Source organism: Eptatretus burgeri, chromosome 11 (assembly GCF_056783735.1).
Source record: "Eptatretus burgeri isolate ZD-2024b chromosome 11, Ebu_testis_v1, whole genome shotgun sequence".
In the NCBI taxonomy this organism is placed as follows: Eukaryota; Metazoa; Chordata; class Myxini; order Myxiniformes; family Myxinidae; genus Eptatretus; species Eptatretus burgeri.
In genome coordinates, this window is record NC_140971.1 from 69,696,497 (window position 1) to 69,718,878 (window position 22,382).

Here is a 22,382-nt window from a genome sequence, read left to right on the forward strand (position 1 = left end):
ATGGTGTGGTGGTGGTGGCGGCGGCAATGGTGTGGTGGTGGTGGCGGCGGCAATGGTGTGGTGGTGGTGGCGGCGGCAATGGTGTGGTGGTGGTGGCGGCGGCGGCAATGGTGTGGTGGTGGTGGCGGCGGCAATGGTGTGGTGGTGTGGTGGCGGCGGCAATGGTGTGGTGGTGGTGGCGGCGGCAATGGTGTGGTGGTGGTGGCGGCGGCAATGGTGTGGTGGTGGTGGCGGCGGCAATGGTGTGGTGGTGGCGGCGGCGGCAATGGTGTGGTGGTGGTGGCGGCGGCAATGGTGTGGTGGTGGTGGCGGCGGCAATGGTGTGGTGGTGGTGGCGGCGGCGGCAATGGTGTGGTGGTGGCGGCGGCGGCAATGGTGTGGTGGTGGCGGCGGCGGCTGTGGTGTGGTGGTGGCGGCGGCGGCAATGGTGTGGTGGTGGCGGCGGCGGCAATGGTGTGGTGGTGGTGGCGGCGGCAATGGTGTGGTGGTGGTGGCGGCGGCGGCAATGGTGTGGTGGTGGTGGTGGCGGCAATGGTGTGGTGGTGGTGGTGGCGGCAATGGTGTGGTGGTGGTGGTGGCGGCAATGGTGTGGTGGTGGTGGTGGCGGCAATGGTGTGGTGGTGGTGGTGGCGGCAATGGTGTGGTGGTGGTGGTGGCGGCAATGGTGTGGTGGTGGTGGTGGCGGCAATGGTGTGGTGGTGGTGGTGGCGGCAATGGTGTGGTGGTGGTGGTGGCGGCAATGGTGTGGTGGTGGTGGTGGCGGCAATGGTGTGGTGGTGGTGGTGGCGGCAATGGTGTGGTGGTGGTGGTGGCGGCAATGGTGTGGTGGTGGTGGTGGCGGCAATGGTGTGGTGGTGGTGGTGGCGGCAATGGTGTGGTGGTGGTGGTGGCGGCAATGGTGTGGTGGTGGTGGTGGCGGCGGCAATGGTGTGGTGGTGGTGGTGGCGGCAATGGTGTGGTGGTGGTGGTGGCGGCAATGGTGTGGTGGTGGTGGTGGCGGCAATGGTGTGGTGGTGGTGGTGGCGGCAATGGTGTGGTGGTGGTGGTGGCGGCAATGGTGTGGTGGTGGTGGTGGCGGCAATGGTGTGGTGGTGGTGGTGGCGGCAATGGTGTGGTGGTGGTGGTGGCGGCAATGGTGTGGTGGTGGTGGTGGCGGCAATGGTGTGGTGGTGGTGGTGGCGGCAATGGTGTGGTGGTGGTGGTGGCGGCAATGGTGTGGTGGTGGTGGTGGCGGCAATGGTGTGGTGGTGGTGGTGGCGGCAATGGTGTGGTGGTGGTGGTGGCGGCAATGGTGTGGTGGTGGTGGTGGCGGCAATGGTGTGGTGGTGGTGGTGGCGGCGGCAATGGTGTGGTGGTGGTGGTGGCGGCAATGGTGTGGTGGTGGTGGTGGCGGCGGCAATGGTGTGGTGGTGGTGGTGGCGGCGGCGGAAATGGTGTGGTGGTGGTGGTGGCGGCGGCAATGGTGTGGTGGTGGTGGTGGCGGCGGCAATGGTGTGGTGGTGGTGGTGGCGGCGGCAATGGTGTGGTGGTGGTGGTGGCGGCGGCAATGGTGTGGTGGTGGTGGTGGCGGCGGCAATGGTGTGGTGGTGGTGGTGGCGGCGGCAATGGTGAGGTGGTGGTGGTGGCGGCGGCAATGGTGTGGTGGTGGTGGTGGCGGCGGCAATGGTGTGGTGGTGGTGGTGGCGGCAATGGTGTGCTGGTGGTGGTGGCGGCGGCGGCAATGGTGTGGTGGTGCTGGTGGCGGCAATGGTGTGGTGGTGGTGGTGGCGGCAATGGTGTGGTGGTGGTGGTGGCGGCAATGGTGTGGTGGTGGTGGTGGCGGCAATGGTGTGGTGGTGGTGGTGGCGGCAATGGTGTGGTGGTGGTGGTGGCGGCAATGGTGTGGTGGTGGTGGTGGCGGAAATGGTGTGGTGGTGGTGGTGGCGGAAATGGTGTGGTGGTGGTGGTGGCGGAAATGGTGTGGTGGTGGTGGTGGCGGAAATGGTGTGGTGGTGGTGGTGGCGGAAATGGTGTGGTGGCAGCAATGGTGTGGTGGTGGTGGGTGGTGTGGTGATAGTGGTGGTGTTATGGAGGAGGTGGTGGTGAGTGGTGTGGTGGTGGCAATGGTGTGGTGGCAGTGGTGTGGTGGTGGTGGTGTGGTGGCGGTGGTGTTGTCAAATCTAAACTAAGGAAAATGTTTAAAACTGTCATTGAAGTATGTGAGGTATGCCACAGTAAAGACATCGAGGACATTTGTTATAGGCCATATGGAAAAGGAAAAGTGCAGAGAGTGACTATCACAGAAGACTAGAGTATTTCACAGCATGTCCCTGGATCTCACGTTAGGCCATGATCTGATCTACAATGGAGTCCCATTAGCACACAGATCCAGGGGTCCTGGATCCAGATCCAAGTCCTATACAGGACCGTGTGTCTAAATAAATGGATAATTGCATGAAAAATGTATATGTACAGGGTATTAAAAATGGAGTATGATGCTTTATAATATTGGGTGATGAACTCCTATCATTTTATATACTGTGCAACATTCCGTGTTGATTTCTTGTTTCTGTATCGTTTAAAACTGTTGTTGAAGTATGTGAGTTTATGCCACAGTAAAGGAATTGAGGACATTTGATATAATTAGACTATATATAATACTGAAGTATTTCACACTAAATATATGTACACAATATTAAAAATGGAGTTTAATGATGCTTATTGGGTGATGAATTCCTTCCATTTTATATACTGTACACAATTCTGTGTTGATTTCATGTTTCTGTATAATAAAAACAGAAATTTATATATTTTGTTTTTATTTCATTTTATTATATTGTATAAAGGTGCACCATCGAGGGTAATCTTTTTTTTAAACACAAGACATGTATTGTTTCTAAAACACAAGACATCAATTGTTTTATTAAATATTTTAATACTTGCAACAAAAGTATTAAAGCTGGAGGCACTAATATGGTAAAATAGCGAAGCATGCACACAGCCATTCAGAAAGAAAAAGCATGCATTTACTATATAAACTCATTCATGCTCAGCTTTTAATATATTGCCAAGTCTGAAGACGACGATTGTTCACGAGCGGTATTTGACGATGTAGATCGTTTCAGAAGTCAAGGATGAGACAATGTGTAATGTTTGACCAAGTTATAAAAATGATCAACATGATGTGGTACTGGTGACAGGTTATTAGCTGCAAAATGTCGAAAACACGGTTTTGTTCAACAACTTTAAAAATTTGACCTCTGCATAACCTTTAAAGCTCACAAAAAAATGTTGTGGACATGAAAATAAGGAAACAGGATATGTGCTATAGCTTAATGGAGTTAGTTCGTCGAAGGTCGAAAACCCGGTTCAATTCCCACAATTTTGAAAATTTGACCTTTGTGAACTTTAAAGGTCAAAGGTCAAGGATTATGACCTTTGGTGCAAAACTTCCTCTGGAACATTCCAGGAACAATATAACGTCAGAAAGGCTATATGGCATTTCGCACTCCTCGGATTATCCATACTTTGATGAAATCAACGTAAAAACAAATTTGAAGGGGGCGCCACGGGCAAGATGTTCGAGATAGAGCAAAATGGTTTCAAGACTTTAGGTGGGGAATGACCTCAAGATTATGCATAAAGATATTGTCATCCGAGCTCTCAAAGCTTGGGCGGTCGAATTATTTTTATGTCAAAATTCGAAATTTTCTAAGTTCGTGACCTTGTGACCTTGAGATGAAAATGAAAAAAAAAAAAATCGAGCTCGGTGGGGCTATGCAGGTGCCATTGGGCTAACCAAATACCGAAACCCTGCCAGATTCGACAACCACCCTAGCAGAAGATGCAAATTGAAATCGGCTACCCCCTAAAAACACAATTCGCAATTTAAGTTTGTGACCTTGTGGCCTTGACCTTGGGACGAGAAAATGAAAAAAATAAAAATCGAGCTCTGTGGGGCTATGCAGATGTCATTGGGCTAACCAAATACTGAAAACCCCTGCCAGAAGATGCAAAGTGAAATCAGCTACCCCCTAAAAACACACGTTCTTTGGGCGTGGCTCTGCCCATAATGGGCGCACAACGCCCATTTTCAGGAAAACACAACTAGATCATGATATAAACCTCCCACCAAATTTTTTTCAGGATTGGATCAAAACCCACGGAGCTATGCTCGGGACAGACAGACAGACAAGCCGGTAGACGGACATGGGTAGTCGCATACCCAATATAACCTGATGCGATGGGCCCGTTCGATGGGGGAACAGCCTGAGGATTAAGCACAAGAAAATTAATGATTCTAGCTTCAAGGGTTAATGCTGCAGATTGTTTTTTTGTTAAAATACTCCCACATTTAGAGGTTTTTCAGCCGTTGCTAGGCAACGGAGGGGCCATAGCAACGGTTCTTTCTCACACATAACTTGGACATACCATGAACCTACCATACCAGTTTCATGTATATCTGACTCAGTCTGAGATATAACGAACTTCGTTTTTTTATTGTTTTCGACCAGGGTTCATTCAAAGTCTATCTTCTCCGACAGTTTTCATAGGATCCGGCTGGAAATTTTTGACAATATGGCTGAATATACTGCCCACAGTTGCTTGTGGCCCCATTTTTGAAAAAATAAATTTATGATTTTTCTAAAATTCCAAAGTCCCGTTGCTAGGCAACGGTGGTGTCCATAGCAATGGTTCTCATTTGCACACAACTAGGTCATGGTATGAACCTACCAACCAAGTTTCATCGAAATCACCCGTTTAAATACTGATAAGGGTAGAACAAATCTCAAAAAAAAAAAAAAATTTCCAACTAGATCGACCACCCAACAGACAGGCAGACAGACAGACAGACAGGCAGACAGACAACAATAATGAATATAGTGGTCACTTATTTTTTTTTGTGAAAATATTTTTTCGTGAACCAATAGAGAAAGTGTGCAAGCAGGATTTCATAGTTTTCAAGAGCAGCAGACACTAGGCCTAATGGTGATACTACAGGTGTCAAATGTGGTGAAATTTGAAGTTGCTGTGGATTTCTGACAGAGACCATCACCAAGTATTAAAATATAAATCAATTTCGAGCCCCCATTTTTTGATCCTACATATACCTGCAACAAAAAAGCACAGAATATTATTTTCACATTTCAAGAGCTGGAGAGGCTGTAGTGATACTATAGATTTGAATGTGCTGGGAATTTTCATGCAAGAGACCATAAATACGCCAAACACAAAGAAGCATCTCATTCATACTACAAGCCATTTTTTTTATCCAACACATACCTGAAACACATAAGGTGCAATATCTTTTAGTTATATGAAGGAAAATAAACATTTTTAATCGAGTTGTATGAATGTATTCATGGCAAAAAAAATTGTCAAAAAAAAATTCCCCACCTACCTACCCAATTTTTTTTGGCCATGCAATAGGAAACAAATGTTGTTTTTTTTGGCCTTAAGGGTAGGGAAGGACATACAGGGTTGACAAGATGGATACAGAAACAAACTCTTTGGAAGGAAAAACTGGATATTTGGATTTTTTGGGGGGAGAGGGCAAGGAGGGGTCAACCAGCGACAGGAAAGACCATGACCCGAACAGGGAACGATCTTATATGATAGTGAACAGCTGTCTTGAAGACCTGGAGGGAAGAAAAAGATTGAAGAGAGTGTGGAAGTTGGTGTTCCACAGGTGGGGGGGGGGGGAAGAGAAACTAATGACTGGGGGTGAGCAGTAATCCTGGATTTTCGGAGCTTCACGAGAAGGGGGTTGATGGTGGACCGTGTGAGCCCTGCAGAAACCAGTGTTTGGGAGTGGGGGGTTGAGGGTCGGGTGTGATTGATGGTCTGGGGTTGGGGGGGGGTTGAGGGGGGCGTTGAGGAGGCGTTGAGGGGGGGGTTGAGGGTCGGGTGTGATTGGTGGTCGGGGGTTGAGGGGGGGGTTGAGGGTCGGGTGTGATTGAGGAGGGGGACAAAGCACGGAAATACCAGAGAGTGCACAACTACAAAGAAGGCGGCAGAAGACAGAGAGACCATTCGACTTGTCCCCGACAATGAATGTTTAGGACCCACAGACTCAGCTTCGTCGCGGGAGAAGACGATGATCACGGAGAAATTACAATAACCTAGAACCAGCCCCCGGTGGCTTCATGGCGAGAACGTCCGCTCTGGAGTCTGTGAGGGTTCGAATCCTGACCGAGTCATACTAAAGACTTTTAAAATGAACCGTGCTGCTTCCTTTTAAAAAGGATCGAGCACCGATAAACAACCGTAACAAGAGCGCAGGCTCCGACGGGCCAAACGGCCTCCAACTGCGTCGAAGGCCCTTTTCAAGGAACCTACTTGTACTATAAATATCCGGCTCCGGCCAATTAACAACTTAGCAATTTGTAGAAAGCGCCGAAACTTTCCCACACACCAAAAAAAAAAAATCACAAACTCCCTCCGAATGACGTCCACGTCCACGTTCAGCGCTAATCCGAGCTTATCGTAAACAACCGGAAGTACTCACAGGCCAGCAACACGAAGACTCAGCAATAATACAACAAATCCGCACCAGTCTATTTTTAACTGACACGAACTACCCGGAAGTAATCTTATTTCCATCCAGTAATTATTTTCTTCGTTGATCCGTTACAACTGCACGAGCTGTATATGTATATATATGTATATATATATATATTTATATATATACATATATATTTATACAACGAACAAGAATTCAATAAATTTCATGACGTCATCACTCAGAGGGGACCAGCGCTGCAGTATTGTTGTGCTAATATACACCGCTCCTCCCATTACTGCCCTTCCGTTTCCTCAGTGAGTATTTCCTCGAAAACAGGTGAGGCTGACGTGAGATTTCCCTTCATATTAATCGGTTTTCCGCATTCAAAAGAATGAAGCTTAAACACAGTTAATTGGAATTATCAGCTTTTAATGGAGTCCAGTTATAATAATTAGGGTGGTGGACTTGGGATCTTCGGATCCTGAGTTCAAATCTTGCTTCGCTGTTGAATTAATAGCAGGTGGGGTTGACTGCCTGTAATCCTTCTGAGGTCGGCAAAATGAGTGTCAGCTTGCTGGTATCCTGTGTCGGAGTGGTGACCCATCCAGGATTGTGCCCAATAGCCCAGGAGACTGTTTAGGCAGCACCAACGCTCTGCAGTGAGTATGGTCCCAATGGATGGATGTACGTACTCTGGTTGGGCTTGTCGAGGAATTGCAGAGTCCTTCTGTACAATTAGAACATTTATTCAACATACAAAAACATGCTATGCACATCAGAGGGATCAGGATACAAGACTCGTTCCAGATCACTCATATACATGGAGAATTTTACTTCCTTACTAGACGACATGTGAACCCGTTGTGACAGCGGTTGATAAAAAAAAATCATTTCCAAAAAAAAAAAAGAAAAAAAAAGATAGCTCCAGCGAACTATACCGCTGAGGTTGTTTGCATTGATCAAATAATCCCAAAGAGTACTTGACTGAGTCGGGAATTGATTTTTTAATATTTTTTTCGTTGCCCGATTTGAACGAAACTTGATATTGCGCGTCAATGTGAAAAAAAAACCGGAGAAAAGAAAGTCGAAGAAATGATTGTGCGGAATCTTCGAAACACAATTTATTTATTTATGAACACGGAAGTATTAGATCAAAATAGCGATGTTTATTTTATGCTTAAAAATAAATCGTTCTTTGTCTATACTGAATGTTTGAGATTTTAAAATTAATCATTTCAAGAAAAAAAAACAAAAAAAACAACATAGCTCCAGCGAACTACACCACTGAGGTTGTTTCATTGATCAAATTCTCCCGAAGAGTACTTGACTGAATCGGGAATTGATTTTTTAATAATTTTTTTCGTGACCCGATTTGAACGAAACTTGATACTGCACACCACAGGAGAATGGTGAGTAAGATGGCCCTAAAATTTTTGCATTATCGTATACCATTTTGGCTGTATTTTGGGAACATACATTCTTACATATATACAAGATGAAAGTTTTAGTAATATACAAGATATATATATATATATATATATATATATATATATATATATATATATATATATATATATATATATATATATATATATATATATATATATACTGTTTAGTGTGACAGTTTTTTTTTTCAGATGTTGGTGCCAACTTTGTCAGGTCTTGACATCCTCCAGGTGAAGCTTATCTTCGGCCTTCAAACAGCCCCAGCTTGACCTGGTTGAATGGTTATAACATATATTTCAAACTCAGACGTGTTAACCCTCTTCCAGCACAGAAAAACGCACAGAATGTAAGAATGATGTCAAACTTCAACTCTTTTGGGCATTTTGATAAATTTCTATAGTATGTCGGTTAAAAGTCAGTCTGCTTCTCCCAGACTGGGAATATATTATCTTGAAGTGATTAGAGCTTAGTGAATACATCTGGACATTTTCTTAGATTCACATGACAACTTGTTGGTGCCTTTTATATTAAAAAAAAAATCCCTAAGATAGCTTTTAAATGATAGGCAATTCTTTTACTGAATCTGGCTTACTGGAAAAGTCAGCCTGCTCATTACATTTTTTTAATAGTCAGGTCGATCTTTCCATACAAAGAGAAGATATTGTTACGGTTGTGGAAATTCGCAAACCACCATTCAGGTTCCCCAGAGATCAGTTATTCGGATAAGTATGTGTTTCAGGTTAGGTTCCCCCACCGTTGTATAACGGGTCTTGTTCATGTGCCGGGCTGTGCATCTTTGAGTTAGCCGTTATTCTTTTTCTATCTTTTATTTTAAACAAACAACATCCCCTCAACAACAAACTCTACAACCACGCCACCTCCACCACAACGCCAACAATTCTACAACCACGCCATCCCCACCACAGCGCCATCAGCACCGCGACACCATCACACCCTCCTCAGCAACAGCGGCAAGATGCCGTCGACGCGGACACGCCATGCCGCCATAGGAGCAACATTCTCCAGCGTCCATGTGCAAATCAGCCGTGGACAGCTGATTACCATGATCGGATCAAAACGGCCTTTGCCGTGAAGGGAACTGGCCAATCAGAGGTAAAAGGGGCGGAGCCAGCCTGGGGTGAAGGTTCAAGGGTGAAAGGGGGAAGCGCCGGCTTCGGGTAGCGAAACCTACAGCGACTTCACCCCTCGGGGCTATAAAAAGGCGCATTGGGATGCCGAGCGATGAGATTGTTGGCGGGCGAGGAGATCGTTGGCGGGCGAGGAGATCGTTGGCGGGCGAGGAGATCGTTGGCGGGCAAGCAGTTCGTTGGCAGTTCGTCGAGGAGAGCTGAACGCGAAGAGTCGGGTGCGCCACCAGCCCCGACCAACCAAGCCCGCGGTTCGTCATGGAGAGCGGAGCGTGGGGAGTCGAGCACGCCGCCAGGCCCCCGACCGAACAAGTCACCATTCGAGCCGCTGCCACGTTGGCAACGGGCCAGTGAGACGAAGACCACCGAGTCGCCACCAACGGTCGGCAAGGTAACCAGCCCGGTCTCTCGGAGCCCTCGGTCAACCAGGCTCCCGAGTTGGAAATAAAGGCTCGTGAGCCCTTTTCTTTCCTTGGGTGTTTGTGTGAAAGTCTGTGGCGCCTTGTCCTCCATTAAGTAGAACTGCCATAAGTACGTGCTTGTATAGAAACATAGAACTCGGCTGTAGGCTTTGCTCGTGTCTTGTCCCCATCCCCCCATTGACTGCTTACGTGTTGAAAATAAATGCCCATTGTTCAAATGTTCACCTGCTCGTTTTCGTCATTTTCCTTGTATTGACTGCCACAGCACGTATCGGGAATTAACTGGCTAATTAAGCCGATAGAAGCGATAATCTGGTCCAACGGGACTTGGCGATATCAAACCGCTCGGCTACGCACACGGAATGAGCACGCTTAAGCGGCTCGTGTCCGTACAAGTTCCCGTCGAGGTATAAACTCTCGGTATTTCTGTCCGCGCGAATAGTTAGGTATATCGAAAATTCGGCGATTGACCCTGTAGCGTGGACATAGTATTGACTAGTTTATGGTGCGTTAAGGCATCCGTGGCTGGTTTCCGGGGTTGGTCCAGAAAGCCACGACTGGATTGCGGCCTTCGGTGGGTGCGCGACCGTGATTTGGCTGAAGCAGTCGTCCGCATGCCGAACGCGGCGGAAATCTACAACAATATGATTATGTTAATTAAAAGTAGGTACATGTTCAAACATATAAAATCATACTATATTTAAGTACATTTTCTATTACATTATATTGGTTCACGAAAAAATATTTTCACGAAAAAAATAAGTGACCACTATATTCATTATTGTTGTGTGTCTGTATGTCTGTCTGTCTGTATGTCTGTCTCATAGTCGATGTCGTCGAAAAAAAAACAAACATTTTTTTGAGATTTGTTCTTCCCTTATTATCAGTATTTAAAATGGTGATTTCAGTTAATACAATGGCGATTTCGATGAAACTTGGTTGGTAGGTTCATACCATGACCTAGTTGTGTGCAAATGAGAACCGTTGCTATGGACACCACCGTTGCCTAGCAACGGGACAGAAATTTTTGAAAAATCATTAAAAAATTTTTTTTATTTTTCGAAAATCAAAAATCGGGCCACGAGCGACTGTGGGCAGTACATTCAGCCATATTGTCAAAAATTTCCAGCCGGATCCAATGAAAACTGTCGGAGAAGATAGACTTTGAATGAACCCTGGTCTAAAACAATAAAAAAACAAAGTTCGTTATATCTCAGAGACTATGAGTCAGATATACATGAAACTGGTATGGTAGGTTCATGGTATGTACTAGTTATGTGTGAGAAAGAACCGTTGCTATGGACCCCTCCGCTGCCTAGTAACGGTCGACTACCCATGTCCGCCTACCGGCTTGTTGGGTAGTCGATCTAGTCAAAAAAAAAAAATTTCAAATTTTTTTTTTTGAAATTTATTCTGCCCTTATTATCACTTTTTCCATCGATATGTTTGTGTCTGTTGGGTAGTCGATCCAGTCGAAAAAAAATAAAAAAATTTTTTGAAATTTGTTCTACCCTTATTATCACTTTTTCCGTCGATATGTTGGGTAGTCGATCCAGTCGAAAAAAAAATAAAAAAAATTTTTTTGAAATTTGTTCTACCCTTATTATCACTTTTTCCGTCGATATGTTGGGTAGTCGATCCAGTCGAAGAAAAAAAAAAATTTTTGAAATTTGTTCTACCCTCATTATCAGTTTTTCCATCGATATGCTTGTCTGTCTGTCGGTTGGGTAGTCGATGTTGTCGAAAAAAATGTTTTTTTCAAAAAAAAAAACATTTTGAAATTTGTTCGACCCTTATTATCACTTTTTCCGTCGGTATGTTTGTCTCTCTGTTCGGTCCAGTACTCCGTTAATACTGTTACGAATTCTGGCCCGTCCGGCGTGCGATCGGCCACGTAACTCGAATCGCGACGCGTCGCCCACCGGAACGGACAATTCAGTCATGACCCTCCGGGAACTACTGCCAGGAGCCAGTCACGGGTGGGGGTTTAACCTCACCACGATCGTGCCAATTGCCCACCCGCGCAGGATAGGGTTGCTCGCCAAATTCGACCTAAGTACCTGCGCGAGTGGTCGACCGGGCGATCGTACCTCGCCGCAGGTCGACTTCCGACACGAACTGCTTAAGCGGCTCGTTCCATGCTGCAGGGATAACCGAGCGGAGTTATCGTCGACCTCGACGGTTCAGATTACTTATCGGGTGTTTCAACCCACTATCAATCCCTTACGTGATGCAAGATGGAACTTTCAAACAGAGGAAAGGACGCAACGAAACGGGAAACAGTTCAACAAGCAAGCACTTTTATTTCACACACATGCACGTATGTACAGCCATGCATTCCCACCAACAACAAAACGACCTCCATTTTGTCAATTTAACTAACCCACAAACTCACTCTACACTGACCCCGGGGTCCCTTGGGCGGGAGTCACTCCTCCCCCCTGTGGTGTAGCGAGCCTGCGGGGGCAGGGCATGATGTGGAGGAGTGGTCGGCGTGATCACGTACGTGCAAGGGATATAGGAGTGCGCGCCGCCTGAGGCGTTGTAGTGGTTGCTGTAGTCGCTGTGGCTTGTAGAGTGCATTGAGTACGTAATAAAGGGGAGTTACGGGCAACGTACGCTCACGCTCCCGCTCGTGCAACAAAGCCGGGTTGGACTGTTTCCCCCGCTCGTGTCTGCCTTCGAAGCACCACTATCACGACACTACAGTTTGGCGACGAGGCTGTTCGGATCGGCGTGTGCAGGGTGGTTGGGTTCGGATCGGCAGCGAATAACTCAGCGCAGCCCGCCAGGTTCGAGGTTCCGGAGGAGCGCATCGCGAAGAGCGTATCGCAGGTTCGCACGCCGCGCGCACAGGCTCCGGAGCCAGGAGGCTCGCCAGCATGGGCATCTCACCAGCATGGCAGAAGGTCGGGGCACGGCGCACGGACGCATGCCCGTCTTCGTGGGAGATGACTTCGAATTGTTTTCTGAACAATTGGGCTGCTATTTCCACGCGAATGATGTGGATGATGAAGGCAAACGCAAGTCGATCTTGCTCGCCTCGCTGTCAACGGAGCACTACCGGCTGCTGATTGATTTGGTAGCTCCAGATAAGCCCAGTGATGACGGGCTATCGTTCCAGGATATCGTGGAGAAGATGAAGACCCACTTGGCGCCAGAGAAGTCATTGCAGCTCGCTCGGTACCAGTTCGATCACCTCGCGAAGGGTGCGGAGGAGCGCGTTGCAGATTTCGTGGCACGGGTGAAGCATTCGGCCGTGGCTTACAAGTTTACGGCAGAGGAGCGTCCGGCGCGACTCAGAGATCGTTTTATTTCAGGTCTGCGAGACGCGAAGATGGTGGCAGCCATTCTGCGGGTGAGCGACGTTACATTCGACTCAGCGGTCGGGACTGCGTCGGCTGTCGAACAGACGCTCACGGATGTCCGCGCCATCGCCGGCCAGGACGTAATGAGTAGCTCCAGCTGGGGCATGTCGGCTGATTCCGGGGTCCACGCGATGACCCAGGTGCCCCAGGTCGCGCGCGCGTCTGGCGGTGCAGGCCGGGGGCGTGCGCCGCAGCGCGGCCGCACCGGGAGCGAGGTGGATTTCCAGGGGTGCTGGGGGTGTGGTGGTCCGCACCTGCGACGAGTGTGCCCGTATAAGAACACCGTGTGTTTGCATTGTCACAAGGTGGGACATTTGAAGCGTGTGTGTCGGATGGCGGGGGCCTCCGTTGGGGTCTTGGATGGCGAGGTGCGGGAGGACCCCAGTGACCTGGGGAGCGGCCTGCAGCCGGGGCATAGCGATGCCGGCGGGCCGGAGCAGGAGATGCAACCAATGTTGAGTCTGTTTTCGATTGGTCCGGAGGTGACAAGACCAATCGCGGTGGAAGTCGAGGTGAATGGCGAGCCGACCGTGTTTTACGTTGACACCGGGGCTGCAGTGTCGGTCATGGGCGAGCGGGCGGCTTGTAGTCTTCGCCTGGTCAAGGCGACCTTGTCGCTGTGCACGTACACCGGCGAAGCGATTGCACCGCTTGCGGTGGCAGACGTCTCGGTGGTCTACCGGGGTCGAAGCGCCCTACTCTCGGTGTTTGTGGTACGAGGGGAGGGGCCCGCCCTTTTGGGTCGGGACTGGTTGGCGCACCTCGAGCTGGATCTCCAGTTCCTGCCTCCAGGTGCGCCGGTGCTTCATTCGAGACCCGAGGGCGAGGTTCTGGCGGCAGGAGCCGCATCGATGCAACGGGAGCGGCCGTTCGTTGCTTCCTGCAACGATGATCTGTGGTTCGGGAGCAACGGGAGCCGTGCCAGCTCTTGCGCTGAGCTCTCGCGCTTCGGCTGCGCTCATGATGCAAGGCCCGCCTGTGTTGTTCAGGCGGTGTCGACAGGGAGTTGCAGCAAGTCCGTCGCGTTCAAGAAGTTCGCGGATCGCGACTGTCGATGGCAAGCAGGTCATCGCAACGTCGCGACGACAACTGGGAGACGGACACGTGATGTGGTTCATGGGTTGCTGTTCATTGCGTATTTGATTTTCATTGCTCAGGTGATGCAGTTTAACGTTGTTGAAATAAATGCAGACAGTTCATGTGTGAGAATATGTTTGGCTGGCATCAATCAATGGGATTTTCGTTATAATCAATGTGATGTGAAGGCTTTGGGAGTGATCATGGCAAATAAAGAGGTTTTATTGGCCTCCCGCTGCCACGGGCCACGGGTTGTTGCTTTGTCATGTGCGGGGATTTTATCGGAAAAACGCGCTGTACGGAAAAAGGAGTTTGCACTTGCACAGATGATGTTCTTATTGATTTATGACGGGCCTGAGTTTGTATGGAATTGCTACCGTCTAATTGTTGTGTGGGTCTCAGAGATTGACTCGGAGCCGGGGCTGGTTCGCTGTTCAGCGTTACCCCCACCTCTGGTTTCGGCAAGGTCAGACGTGTCTGGCGCCTGGGGCGCGACTCTCTGTTCTCGCCCGAGGCCGTTTGGACGTACGTTGGAATCTCGGCTGATTGTAGTGCGTGGATTGTTGTGGGGTGATTGGTGCATCCAGCCGACGGCGCTGTTCAGCGTCCCCACCCAAGGTCAGTCAGGTTTGGCATTGGCGCCACGGCTTCCAGACAGCGGGCTTCCGGCCTCGGAATGTTTATCTGCTTCTAGTCTGGCTGGGGGAGATGTGCCGCCTTGTCGGCCGGAGGCGTTTGATGGTGCTGGGGGAGGTTTGCTCGGGAGGTCGCCACGACCTCGCCGGAGGGCGTGTAAGCATGAGCCGCCTGGGGGCGCTTTTGCTGCGTAGTGATGCTGTGCTTCTTGCCTTGCTTCTTGATATCTCTAACGCGGTCAGGGTTTTGTGGGGTCATTGTGCAACTCAGTCTTCGGAACCTGGCCGTTGCAGCTCCACTGGCTCGCATCGACACGTTATATGGTGTGATGTGCCTATGCTTTTTCTTTTTGAGGCGATTATCGTTTTTGGTACCTTATCTGCTTTTATATCGTAGTATCCTATGCTGCTTCTGGTTATTATGATGATGGTCATTTAATAATCATAGTTTTAGGAGGGAGGAGTGTGGTGTAGCGGGCCTGCGGGGGCAGGGCATGATGTGGAAGAGTGGTCGGCGTGATCACGTGCGTGCAAGGGATATAGGAATGCGCGCCGCCTGAGGCGTTGTAGTGGTTGCTGCAGTCGCTGTGGCTTGTAGAGTGCATTGAGTACGTAATAAAGGGGAGTTACGGGCAGCGTACGCTCACGCTCCCGCTCGTGCAACAAAGCCGGGTTGGACTGTTTCCCCCGCTCGTGTCTGCCTTCGAAGCACCACTATCACGACACTACACCCCCAATGACTCATCACACCATGCATTCCACAATCACTTCATACACTCAGGCCCGCTGGCCTCACTCAATGGGGGAAAAGCAAAAAGGAAAATGCAACCAAAGCAAAAGCACTACTACCGACTATAATTATTTACAACACTTAAACAATTATACTTGTCGGGACTCGGCGCCACATTATGCATTCATTGACTTCCGGTTCCAGTTTTTGAGCGACGAGAGGTCTCCTTCGGGGCTCCCTGCTGACGTTCTCAAAGTTAAGTTTCCGGTTGTTATTTGTCCGGTTGTTATTTGTCCGGTTGTTAAGTTTCCAGTTGTTAAGTTTCCCCCTTCTGCTAAAACTACCAAAATCACGAATCACTGCTCATCTTCACTCTTTCATTCCTCTTTTTTCCCGCCTTTGGAATAAACTTCCTCACTCTATTCTTTCCCATTCTTCCCTCCAGGCTTTCAAAACAGCTGTTCACCACCACCTCTTATCTTCCCCCATCCAAATCCTCGATCTTTTCTACCCCCAATAATCCACCCAAGCCCACTTCCTTCAATTCCCCTGCTTTCCTTCCTGAAAGTCCCTGTAATGTCCATATTCTCTTTGCCCTGTTCCCCACTGTTTTGTCCCTTCCACTCCCACCCCTCTTGTCTCATGCCTCCTTGCTGTGAGTTGTGTGTTAGCTCTCATACGAGCCTCGACCAAGGTATACAAAAAATAAATAAATAATAATAATAATAAAAAAATAGCCAGGAAAGACCTCCCCAGAGGCAGGGAGGTAGACGGGGTCCGTGGACCAATTGTGCGCGGAACCTGGAGGAGCGGCCAGGTCCATGAGACCGAAGGGTCCTAACCGCACCCTCGTGGCGCGATGGCAGGCAAGCCGCAATGTCCGCGCAGCTGCGCCCTGACTCCGTGCCCCTGGCATGGTCGGTGAGCCCTCTCCGGTGTGCTCCGCGCCAGCACGGTTGGGTCAGCACCACGGTTAGGGTGGGGAGTGAACGGGGCCACCGGTCTGGTCATGGTCTGGCGCTCAGCTGATTAATTTTTGGTGGCGATTGGCCTTGACCTTCATGGTTAGCGCCTGAGGTCAAACATATTTGACCCCAAGGTCAAATTTTCAAGTTTTAGGAACCATATCGTGTAGTACCTCAAATTGAACACCTCGATGAGTGCTTTCTGGATATGTCAAGCTTGAGACATTATGACGTCATTTGGTGACGTTATGAGGCAAACGCATATTTTTCATGGTTACTCTGTAGAACGATTCTCATCGGAATCTCTCGTAGGCAGATATTCCTCAAGGAGTCGCTCCTGGTGGATAGCAGCTCTGTTCACCTCAGTGTGACCTTAAAGAAGTCACACGTGGTCACCTTTTGACAAGATACGGGTCACCCTACGGGTGACATTGGTTTTATTTTATTGTTTTCGACCAGGGTTCATTCAAAGTCTATCTTCTCCGACAGTTTTCATAGGATTCGGCTGGAAATTTTTGACAATATGGCTGAATGTACTGCCCACAGTCGCTCGTGGCCCGATTTTTGATTTTCGAAAAAATAAATTTTTTATGATTTTTCAAAAATTTCAAAGTCCCTTTGCGAGGCAACGGTGGTGTCCATAGCAACGGTTCTCATTTGCACACAACTCGGTCATGGTATGAACCTACCAACCAAGTTTCATCGAAATCGCCATTGTATTAACTGAAATCGCCATTTTAAATACTGATAAGGGTAGAACAAATCTCAAAAAAAAAAAGTTTTTTTTGACTACATCGACTACCCAACATATCGACGGAAAAAACTGATAATAAGGGTAGAACAAATTTCAAAATTAAAATTTCTTTTTTTTTTTTCGACTGGATCGACTACCCAATTGCTTTTCTCAATCAGTAGTAGTCACACCATCACTTCAAATATTTATGAATAGGTTAGACAAACATTGGTCTTCCTTTCATCAAATTCTACCCTCACCACCAAACATGTGTGCACACCTCATAAGAAGTTAGGTGAAGGTAGATGTGACATATAGGCTCCCAAGTACCAACCCTATCAATGGAATGATTAGAAATTTTAACAGGACTACCTTTTTACTTCCTGATGATGATGATGATGGATGATAATGAGGGTTAGGGCAGGAATTTGTTCATGAAGGACACTGTGGGAGTGGGCTCTTTCATGTTCACCAACTCATGGCAACAGACCACCAGTTCAACATCCATCAGAGGGACGGCAGACACTTTGATGAATCACCCTGCCTGTGAAACACGAGGATGACAGTTTGTGGCTGTCGGGATTCGAACACAGGCAAGACAGCTTAGAGGTGAGTGTGCATATCTAGGTCAGGCTGAGATCCAATCAGGTTTATAACGGACACAGCAAAGAGAACTTGGCACACGATGGAGACCACAAAATCCACAGGCGTGAGCGACTGCAACCAGTAAGTACCTTGGTACATATCAGAACAACCAGCACAGACTGGTGGAGTTGTTTCCTTTTCTATTCTGAATTACCAGAAATCCTGAATACTTTATACTCGTTGCCATCGACATCTTTAGAGCGATCTTTGTATGGTAGTGTACAGTCGTGTCCAAAAATATTGGCACCCTTGCACTTTTTTCAAATAGGAGGAGGAGATTGGGACCATACTCTGTGCAGAGCGTTAGTGCTGCCTCAGCAGTCTCCTTGGCTATTGGGCACAATCCTGGACGGGTCGCCACTCCGACACAGTGTACCAGCAAGCTGGCACTCATTTTGCCGATCTCGGAGGGATGACAGGCCGAGTTAACCCCACCCAGTATTAATTCAACAGCTGAGTGGGATTTGAACTCATGACCCTAGGATCCAAAGCCCGTCACCCTAACCATTTTCCCACCTTTGGAACAAACTCCCACACACTCTTCAACCCCACTCTTCCCTCCAGGTCTTCAAAGCAGCTGTTCACCACCATCTCTTATCTTCCCCCCATCCAAAATCACGATCTTTTATACCCCCATTAATCCACCCCAAACCCACCTCCTTCAAATTCCCTGCTTTCCTTCCTGAAAGTCCCTGTCCTGTAAGAACCTGAAAGTCCTTGCAGTGTCCACCTTGTTTACCCTATCCCCCCCACCCCATCCCATCCCATCCCTATCCCTTACACAGATCTCCTCGTGTCTCTGTTCCTCCACTGTTTTTTTCCTTCCCTCTCCCACCCCTCTTGTCTCCTGCTCTCCTTGTTGTATGTTCTGTGTGTTAGCTCTTATACGATCCTCGACATTGTATTTAGAAAAAAAAACTTCACTGCAATCTTCGATCAAGTTTTCTCTTGCGGCCACGTCCAGGGATGTTGGTTACAGTGCCATGGGCCTTAAACTTCCTGATAACATTGTGGACGGTGGAGAAAGGAACATCAAGGTCTCTGGAGATGGACTTGTAGCCTTGAGGCTGTCCTTGCTTGGCTACAATCTTGTGTCTGACCTCCTCAGACAATACTCTGGTTTTCTTTCTTTTGTCCATGCTCAGTGAAGTGCACACAGTGACACAAAACAGCAGAATGACTCCTTTTCTCTGTTCAAACAGGTTGAATGAGTGATTTTTATATTACAGGCACCTGCAACTCACCACAGGTGAGTTCAATTCCAAAGTAAAGGAGAATCACCTGCTTGAAATCTAATTATTTATAACAACTTCTAAAAAGTGCCAATCATATTGTCCGGGCCATTTTAGGATTTCGGTGTGGAATAAGCTAAGATCAAGTTAAAAAAAAAAATCAGCTTTTTTTGTTTTCTTTCCACTGCAAACCAAAGAAATACAAATGTGGATACCAAAAGATTTTTTTAATTTCAACAATTTTCTGGAAGAAATGATTCATTATTTGAAAAAAGTGCAAAGGTTCCAATATTTTTGGCCACAACAGTATATGTCGAGCCTGTTGTTGGTTTCCAGAAAGGAAAGGAGGGTTGTTTCACGCATGGAAATGTTTGAAGCAGACTAAACATCAGAAAAGAATTATTTCGTGTTTAGTCAAAAGATAATCACCGATTAGAACACAACAGAATCCCACAACAAGTAGCTGGGGCCCCAACACGAACGGTGAAGGCCTGAAAGACCCTTAAGAATTTAGATCATCGCCATAAACCAGGCAGATCATCGCCATTAACCAGGCAGATGATCACCATGAACCAGACAGATCATCACCATGAACCAGGCAGATCATCACCATGAACCAGGCAGATCATCACCATGAACCAGGCAGATCATCACCATGAACCAGGCAGATCATCACCATGAACCAGGCAGATCATCACCATGAACCAGGCAAATCATCACCATGAACCAGGCAAATCATCACCATGAACCAGGCAAATCATCACCATGAACCAGGCAGATCATCACCATGAACCAGGCAGATCATCACCATGAACCAGGCAGATCATCACCATGAACCAGGCAAATCATCGCCATGAACCAGGCAGATCATCGCCATGAGCCAGGCAGATCATCGCCATGAGCCAGGCAGATCATCACCATGAACCAGGCAAATCATCGCCATGAACGAGGCAGATCATCACCATGAACCAGGCAAATCATCGCCATGAACGAGGCAGATCATCGCCATGAGCCAGGCAGATCATCGCCATGAGCCAGGCAGATCATCGCCATGAGCCAGGCAGATCATCGCCATGAACCAGGCAGATCATCGCCATGAACCAGGCAGATCATCACCATGAACCAGGCAGATCATCGCCATGAACCAGGCAGATCATCACCATGAACCAGGCAGATCATCACCATGAACCAGGCAGATCATCACCATGAACCAGGCAGATCATCACCATGAACCAGGCAGATCATCACCATGAACCAGGCAGATCATCACCATGAACCAGGCAGATCATCACCATGAACCAGGCAGATCATCACCATGAACCAGGCAGACCATCACCATGAACCAGGCAGATCATCACCATGAACCAGGCAGATCATCACCATGAACCAGGCAGATCATCACCATGAACCAGGCAGATCACCATGAACCAGGCAGATCATCACCATGAACCAGGCAAATCATCACCATGAACCAGGCAGATCATCACCATGAACCAGGCAGATCACCATGAACCAGGCAGATCATCACCATGAACCAGGCAAATCATCACCATGAACCAGGCAGATCATCACCATGAACCAGGCAGATCATCACCATGAACCAGGCAGATCATCACGATGAACCAGGCAGATCATCACCATGAACCAGGCAGATCATCACCATGAACCAGGCAGATCATCACCATGAACCAGGCAGATCATCACCATGAACCAGGCAGATCATCGCCATGAACCAGGCAAATCATCGCCATGAACGAGGCAGATCATCGCCATGAGCCAGGCAGATCATCGCCATGAGCCAGGCAGATCATCACCATGAACCAGGCAGATCATCACCATGAACCAGGCAGATCATCACCATGAACCAGGCAGATCATCACCATGAACCAGGCAGATCATCGCCATGAACCAGGCAAATCATCGCCATGAACGAGGCAGATCATCGCCATGAGCCAGGCAGATCATCGCCATGAGCCAGGCAGATCATCACCATGAACCAGGCAAATCATCGCCATGAACGAGGCAGATCATCGCCATGAACCAGGCAGATCATCACCATGAACCAGGCAGATCATCACCATGAACCAGGCAGATCATCACCATGAACCAGGCAGATCATCACCATGAACCAGGAAGACCATCACCATGAACCAGGCAGATCATCACCATGAACCAGGCAGATCATGACCATGAACCAGGCAGATCATCACCATGAACCAGGCAGATCATCACCATGAACCAGGCAGATCATCACCATGAACCAGGCAGATCATCACCATGAACCAGGCAGATAATCACCATGAACCAGGCAGATCATCACCATGAACCAGGCAGATCATAACAATGAACCAGGCAGATCATCACCATGAACCAGGCAGATCATCACCATGAACCAGGCAGATCATCACCATGAACCAGGCAGATCATCAACATGAACCAGGCAGATCATCACCATGAACCAGGCAGATCATCACCATGAACCAGGCAGATCATCACCATGAACCAGGCAGATCATCACCATGAACCAGGCAAATCATCGCCATGAACCAGGCAGATCATCGCCATGAACCAGGCAGATCATCGCCATGAACCAGGCAGATCATCACCATGAACCAGGCAGATCATCACCATGAACCAGGCAGATCATCACCATGAACCAGGCAGATCATCACCATGAACCAGGCAGATCATCACCATGAACCAGGCAGATCATCACCATGAACCAGGCAGATCATCACCATGAACCAGGCAGATCATCACCATGAACCAGGCAGATCATCACCATGAACCAGGCAGATCATCACCATGAACCAGGCAGATCATCACCATGAACCAGGCAGATCATCACCATGAACCAGGCAGATCATCACCATGAACCAGGCAAATCATCACCATGAACCAGGCAAATCATCACTATGAACCACGCAAATCATCACCATGAACCAGGCAGACCATCAACCTGAACCAGGCAGATCATCACCATGAACCAGGCAGACCATCACCATGAACCAGGCAGATCATCACCATGAACCAGGCAGACCATCACCATGAATCAGGCAGATCATCACCATGAACCAGGCAGATCATCACCATGAACCAGGCAGATCATTGCCATGAACCAGGCAAATCATGAGCTTGTGTTGGCTCTCGTCTTCCACATGTCCTCTCAAAAGTATAAATTTCGCAAACAACGGAAGAATCTTTAGGATCGACCATCCTGTGCTTCCGTAAATAGTTCCGTAAATCGGTGTCCTCTATTGTGGTTTCAAGAGACAACGTTCAAAGGTGTCAGTTTAACATCCCTTTCACGTCTCTGCTGTAATCCACCGACACCAGCTCGGTGACAGCGACCAACAAGCCTCGACATCAGGCTGGAGGATTAACTGTTAAAATAGTTTATGGTGTTAAAATAAATTAAAAAACAACTTCCACTTTCGAGTGGAATCCACATCATAATGCACTAACAATTATGATTTCATCATATTGTGGATAATCTC

At 48.2% G+C, this 22,382-nt stretch overlaps 2 protein-coding genes across 6 annotated transcripts in view; both read right to left on the minus strand.

Annotated features, from left to right (window-relative positions):
* GGT7 (gamma-glutamyltransferase 7) overlaps positions 1-17,521 on the minus strand; it is a 52,768-nt gene extending 35,247 nt beyond the window's left edge. The window contains exon 1 of one of the 5 annotated variants that reach the window (XM_085846845.1): positions 17,381-17,521. The gene's annotated coding sequence lies outside the window, so the exon portion shown is untranslated. Of the gene's footprint in view, positions 1-6,009; positions 6,029-6,394; positions 6,615-17,380 lie in introns of those variants that run through there. The other 4 variants (XM_085846843.1, XM_085846844.1, XM_085846841.1 and 1 more) reach the window with 4 other exon arrangements.
* Positions 6,897-22,382, minus strand: part of MTRF1L (mitochondrial translation release factor 1 like) — a 180,202-nt gene continuing 164,716 nt past the window's right edge. The window contains exons 9-10 of the transcript XR_015049440.1: positions 17,381-17,548; positions 6,897-7,211 (exon numbers count right to left, since the gene is read on the minus strand). The gene's annotated coding sequence lies outside the window, so the exon portion shown is untranslated. The remainder of the gene's footprint in view (positions 7,212-17,380; positions 17,549-22,382) is intronic.